The sequence below is a fragment of the Oryzias latipes genome, chromosome 17 (assembly GCF_002234675.1).
Source record: "Oryzias latipes chromosome 17, ASM223467v1".
Classification (NCBI taxonomy): Eukaryota; Metazoa; Chordata; class Actinopteri; order Beloniformes; family Adrianichthyidae; genus Oryzias; species Oryzias latipes.
In genome coordinates this window covers 1,024,418-1,031,149 of record NC_019875.2, presented here as the reverse complement: position 1 = coordinate 1,031,149, position 6,732 = coordinate 1,024,418, and the positions used below count along the sequence as shown (strand labels likewise).

At 38.9% G+C, this 6,732-nt stretch overlaps 1 long non-coding RNA gene across 1 annotated transcript; it reads right to left on the bottom strand.

Annotated features, from left to right (window-relative positions):
- Positions 1 to 3,201: 3,201 nt before the first annotated feature.
- Positions 3,202 to 4,622, bottom strand: LOC105358421. The gene is made up of 2 exons (XR_912054.3): positions 3,716 to 4,622; positions 3,202 to 3,501 (listed from the first exon to the last, which is right to left on the bottom strand). It is a non-coding gene; the product is annotated as an uncharacterized LOC105358421 (long non-coding RNA).
- Between the last annotated feature and the right edge of the window lie 2,110 nt (positions 4,623 to 6,732).

Sequence of the window (6,732 nt, the reverse complement as noted above, 5' to 3'; positions counted from 1 at the left end):
ACATAAAGAGTTATTTCTGGCTTTTCCATAAGACAAACTTCAGTGAGATCTAAAAATTCATCACAAATTCGTTGAATTTCTGGTTCAGATTCATTGTTAATCTTGACATTACTTCTACCATCTAGTCAATCTGATTTCTTCCTTTCAGGACAATCTCTCAGCTAATGATCTCTCTGTCCACAAATCCAACATCCATCATCAACTTGCTCTGACCCTCTGTTGCTACTTCCTCTAGACCTTCCTCTAAAATTTTCTTTAAAATTTCCTTTTCCACGACCACAATTTCTTCCTCTGTTCACATTCCTTCCAAAAAACACATCACTACTTTCCTCCTGCCAAAATGTATGTTCACTTTGATTCCTAAATTTCTTTTTATTCACCATCACTTTTTCTGCATGAACAGCAAAATTCCTAAACTGTTGTAGTGCTCCTGTTGGTAGATCAACGTAAAGTTTCCTTATCTAGTCTGCAATCTCTGGTCTCATAGCTTGCAGTAAAGCTTGTTTCAGCTGCTGTCTATAGGGACCATCATCATTATCATTATCCCTGAGTCCACAATTAGCTTTAAAACTTCTTCAAATTTGACTCTAAAATCAAACACTAATTCTCCATCTTTTTGCTTAGTTTGACCAATCTTTCCATAATCAGGTCTCATTGGAAAGGCTTCTCTAATTCTTTGTCCTAAAAGTGTAAGACTTTGAATCAACTCTTAAACTGTTATGTGGAAGAGGTCTGGGTGGATCGTCATCATTCATAGGATTCCTTTACTTTTGCCCAGTCTGCTTTCATAGCAGTCATCCATGCTTGTTGACATTCAATGCCATTCAGATGATAAGCTCTCTGAACTTCCATCATTTGCCCGTGAGAGATAACTCCCCTCACTGCCTTCCTAACATCCTCTAATGTCCAGGTCCTAAACACAAGAAGTGTAGGCCTCTGGCCATTTTCTCCAGCTCTAGGATTGGGCACTTCAATGATTGGAAATGTCTCTGCAACTTTAGATGACTCTCCAGCTTCTTCCAAACCAACCCCCATAGTTTTACTCCATTCAAGTTTTTTCCCTTTTCCTCCTAACATTATTTTTTCTTTTTCTGGTTTATTTAAATCAGTCAGTGGTGGGTAAAAACCCGTCAACAGAGGAGCATTTGTCCCCTGGTAGGGAGGAGGTGAGAAATCAGCTGGTTTCTGCTCTCCCCCCCTTTCATCCTGCTCCTGCTCGGTCTGCAGCCCGCTGCAGCCTGCTGTTGCAGGGGTCTGAGTCGCACATCTGATTTATCTCTAGTTTTACTTTTCTGAATGCCATTCTTTATTTTTCGTTGCTTCATTTAAGCACAGTTTTGCACAAATTAATTCTTCACCATTTTTTTGTTTTTTTTTTCTAGTTTTTAATTCTGTTTTTAATTTGTAACCTTTGAACTAATTCAGTACATTCCCCTTAAAATCCTAGTTTTTATCCCATTTTACCAAGAATGTAGTTGAACCTGGATGAACCTCTTTCCATATATTTTTAATCTCATGATAATTCAACTTTTTTATTTGAATTCCCCCATTTTTTAAATCTTTTTATTCATTACGTTAGTCACAGAGTGTGATCAGAACCAACAGAGAATTTCTCTCAGGACCGAATTTCACTCCCCGTGCAACAAGCTTCTAGGTCAGACCTGTTGTCTGATCCGGTCACACGTTTAGGGTCCTCCCAGGAGCAAAACACGTTTTAGACTCTGGGTTCTTTTCACCTAAAGCCTAATGAGATGAAATCTTGTTCTACTCCAACAAGCAGCCTTGTGTTCAAGCAGCCTTGTGTTAACACCGCAAGGTTTCCAGCTGCTCACTGCTTCGAACAAGTTCACTCCTTTCACACATGCACACACACATTCACACCAAAAAAAAACTTTTTTTATTTTATTTTTGTTGTTATTCTAGGCCTTTTAGGGACTTGAACCCTCTTACGCGTTTTAGGCTGCAGGACTCGAACCTACACCTTTATTTAGAATTCTGGACTTTTCCGGGACTCCAAACCCACACGTGTTTTAGGCAACAGGACTTGAACCTGTCCCTCAGAATTCTGGGCCACTTCGGGGACTCGAACCCCTGAAAAAGCGCTGTACTTGCCTTGTCGTTGTGGTCTGACTGGTTAACGAATAACGTCAATCCGGACCCAGGGATCAGACCAGTCGATTGGCCGGCGTAGAATTCACTACGACGGACTTTCCTCCGGAGACCTAGTCTCACGGGCTGTGCACAGACTTCAATCGGCATGATCCTCCCCCAAGGACGCAGATATGTTGTCATCCGGCTCGAATGGACCAAAGAATGTCAGATAAATGCATCTAGACATTAAAGAAAAACACAATTATAAACAACAAACCACAACAAGAATCAAGTTTCTCATGCACGAGGGAGAGGAGCAAATGTGTTGGACAAGGTCCACCACGTTTCTCTTCTCAAAGGTCTGCCCCTCCCTGTGCTGCTTTTATTAAGAACACAAGTGGGAGGTAACAATTCAAGACAAAGACAAAAAGTTCATTAGGGGGTGTCATACAATGACCCCTTTGGTGGATTCTAACTTCAAACAGTATCACTTATCAGCTGAGGACAGTGTGTCGTAAAACCCCCCTGTTCCTGGCTGGGCATGAGAAGCAGATGACCAAAACACACAGAACTGTTTTCAGAAGAGGTAAAAAGGTCAATCTGAGTTAACATTTAAAGAAATACATTTAAACAATGATAATAATAATAAAACAAATTCCTTCACAGTTGGTGTGAGTCAACGTCTCACCAATCAGGAGTGAGCTTGTTGGAAGTCCACCCCCTTACCACTGAAAGCGGCCTCAAGAGAATCTTTCATACGTTTCAAACGATCGCTGTGGAACATATTTTAATTGAGGCATCTGACTGGTCAGTTTATAATTTGAATAACTTGCACAACAGAAAGAAATATTATGAAACAAAATTTAGGATTAATAAGAAAACATTAAAAAAAAACATATCAGAGCAAGGATACTGATTGTGGCAAACAGAAAGAGTAATAGCTGTTTACTTCTGTGTAATAGTCAATGGGATTTTGACTTTTTGGAGCCAGCGGATACTTCCTGTTTGGAATGGCAGAGGGGAGGGCTTATACAGTCCAGTAGTCATGTTGTCAAGGCTATTTCTGAAAAAACACGACAGTATTAAAAAACAGACTCAGGAGGCTAGAACGATTTCTTGTGAGAAGAGCCGAAAACAGACAACCGTTTGACACCTCTGCCTCAAGCAGCTCTAAGAATGTCTGTTCCGACTTCATCCTTTTATTCAAGAAGTGGGTTTCCCTGGTTACAAAGAAATCTTTGGGATGCAGGGTCAGTAGTTATCAACACTGTTTAATCTTCTCGCTGCAGAAATGGGAGGGTCAGTGGAGAGTTCTTGAGTGGAGCACTTATGTTTCTAATCTCCAACTGTTTTCTGGACACTCCTTGTTCAACCTCCTTGTCTGTCTTTTCACGCAGAAAAACTCCAGCACTGCAGATTCAATGTGGGTCAAACAAAGTATAATCACAGTTTTAAACAGCAATTAGAATAAGAATAAGAAAATAAAGCATATACATCCAACACATATACAGTCGATGCTTGGAATCTGCTAGTTGCAGGCTAGCATAGTTTACACTACTGTTCTGTACTTGGAGTTGTGTAGTAGCTCTGTCTTGGGATAACAAAAATGTACATGTATATTTACCTTATAAAGTGATTTTCAAATGAGAAATACTTCCAGCACAGAAAAACCCGCTGCACTTTCTTATCTTGGGCCTTGGGCCATTTGTTAACGTTTTAATCAACGATACATCCACTGTTCTTTTTCTATTAAAGTCTCTAAAAAAATGAAAGTCCCGACCAGCTGCCTCACTGGATTTGACATGCAAACTTCGGCCAATCAGATCAACCGGAAAGGTTACCACCCCCAAGTGAAAAAACCCCTTGAACACTGTGAGCAAACCCAGCGAGTCTGCAGGAGTGCTGCTCGGTTAGGATTGCAATCATGCAGTTGTAAAATGTGGGGTCGCTCAGTTAGCATTACGCGTGCATGGTTGTATGGTTCGTTCACTCAGCTCCTGAATACACTCGCTCAGTTATCTTTGCGCTCGTTCAATATACGGTTTATTGTGGCCTTTAAAAATAAACATTCATTTCACATTTTAAATGAGTAACTTTTAAACATTCGTTGCCAGAACTTTCTTTGAAATTTGCGTTTTGTGAGCTTCCCAAATGCTTTTGCTAAAAATGGTAAACACAATTTCAGGACACTTAAGCAAACCTAGCATAACTTCAGTTGAGCTAACAATATGTACACAAACCCTCACACTTTTCACACCTACGAAAGAAAAAAACATGCTTTCACATGCTGAAGGAAAAACAATGGCAAGCAAACATCATATGTGACCATTGAACTGGTGGATTTTGTCATGAAATGCAGATTCCACCGGGAGAAGACATGTTTTTTTTGCTGTCCTTTCCTGAAATACATTTGAAGCGTTTGAACTTTTATTTTCATCTCACATTTTTTGAAGTAAATGGCAAATAGAGATTGATTCGTGTTGTTGAGCCTGGTGTTTGTTTATCACAGATAACACCATCAAAAAAGAAAAAAAAAAGAAAAAGAAAAGGGAATCAGAAAATACTAACACCTTAAAGTATAAATGAAGCACAAATGTGAACAACTCACATTTCTAAATATTGAATGATCAAAAACTTTTATTATTATCTCGTTAACAGAATTCTTACAGAAATCATTGAAAGAAAGTGAAGTTATTATTATAGTTATACATATTTAATGATATATTGACTAAAAAAACTGACTTTTGAGGATTGCATTCATTGTCATCATGCATATTTATGGTAAAACATTATTGCGAAAATCTCATTTACCTGTCAGATCAGAGCTTCAGTTGTCAAAGATTTAAGATATAAGATCCTCAAATGTGGGCAGAAATGTATAACGCTACCTAAATAATTACTGCATGTACCAATAATACTTGGTACATTTTGGACATTTTCAATTCTCCTCTTGCTGACCTCCCCAGGCAGTTAGGGATCTGTCAAGTATTTGCAATGCAGATTGGTACCAACCATAATTGTCTACATTTGATATTACCCTCCAGCCTTAAAGAATAAAATGTAAAATTACAAACTTATTGGCTTTTTTCTTAGCGAGTGCTTTATGAACAACTGACCTCCCTAATTTTTCATAATAAAATGATTTTAATAAGAAATAAAGACCTGTAACTGAGCCAAAACATCGTATACACTTTGACCTGCCTTGTATTAGTATGCAACCAGGAGAGAGGAACACTTCACTGGTTACAGGCTGTGTGTAACCTACATGACAGCCAAACGGTGCTTCCAGCCTGGACTACCTGCTTGATGAATAGCCTGAATGTCTGTTGCAGAAGAATGCGTCTAAAAATGAGGCATAAACAGCTTGAGGGTGAACACTACAAAACCTTGAGGGTGAAAGATATTTATCATCCTGCAACTATTATTCCAAATTATGACACTTTTAGAGAACAAAAAGATGAATCCCACATACCATTCAAGGCACAGCGACATTGAAAGAAACCATTCAACATTTCATGCAGTTTACCATAAAATTATTAGTAAATTTGTTGCAAAGCAAAACAAACGATTAAGTTTGTAAGAAATTTTAGAAATGTTCTCATTCATTCTTTTTTTTATGTTGACAAGATGTTTTTCTTTATTTTTGATTGTGTTTCCTTGTTGAGTTGTTATTGGCATGTTGGAAAATAAAATAAAATAAAATCAATCAATGTCACAAAACATCCCAGAAATCATTTTTTACTGCTTTAGGCAACAAATTGCTGTGAAAAAAGACATTCATTTTGTCTTTATTAACTGGTAACTAATTGTATAGAGCTTTTCCACCTTCCTTGAGGGCCCAGGGTGCTTCAAAGCATTGGTGCTATTCACCCATTCATGAGCACATTCAATAGTCCGAGTCCACTGTGAAAATAAAAAAGTATTTATGCTATTGTCTTTTATTTTGAATTATGAGACATATATGCCTCCATAAATTACCAATAAATAATACTCAACCAACCGCTAACCACTGCACGGTGGCGCAGTGGTTAGCGCTCTTGCCTCACAGCAAGAAGGTCCCCGATTCAAGTCGCAGCTGGGGGACCTGAACCAGAACATCACACAGGGACCTTTCTGTGTGGAGTTTGCATGTTCTCCACGTGCATGCATGGGTTCTCTACGGGGTCTCTGGCTTCCACCACCCATCCAAAAACATGTTTCATAGGTTAAATGTTTACTCTAAATTGTCCCTAGGTGTGAATGTGAACGTGCATGGGTGTGTGATTGTGGCACTGCGACAGACTGGCGACCTGTCCAGGATGTCCCCTGCCTTCACCTGCAAGTGAATAGGCTCCAGCAGCCCCAAAAACGGATTAGAAGATGAATAAATTATATTCATGACATGGTCATGCATTGTACATATGCTGAACGTCATGATAAGTGACACTAGGCATCAGGTTTAGAGGTAAACTTCCCCTCTTACGGCTAGTTTTTGTCCAGATGATAAAGCAAAAGTTTCTTCCAAAGAAACAAAGTCTAAATTGTTCAATCCCTCTGGTGTCACTTCCTCGTGTCTCATCTCCTCCTTCTCATTGTCTTTTCTGTCCTTCTCTTCTGTTGCATCCCAGTCTTCAAAATTATCAAATAGACCAAACAGGTTAA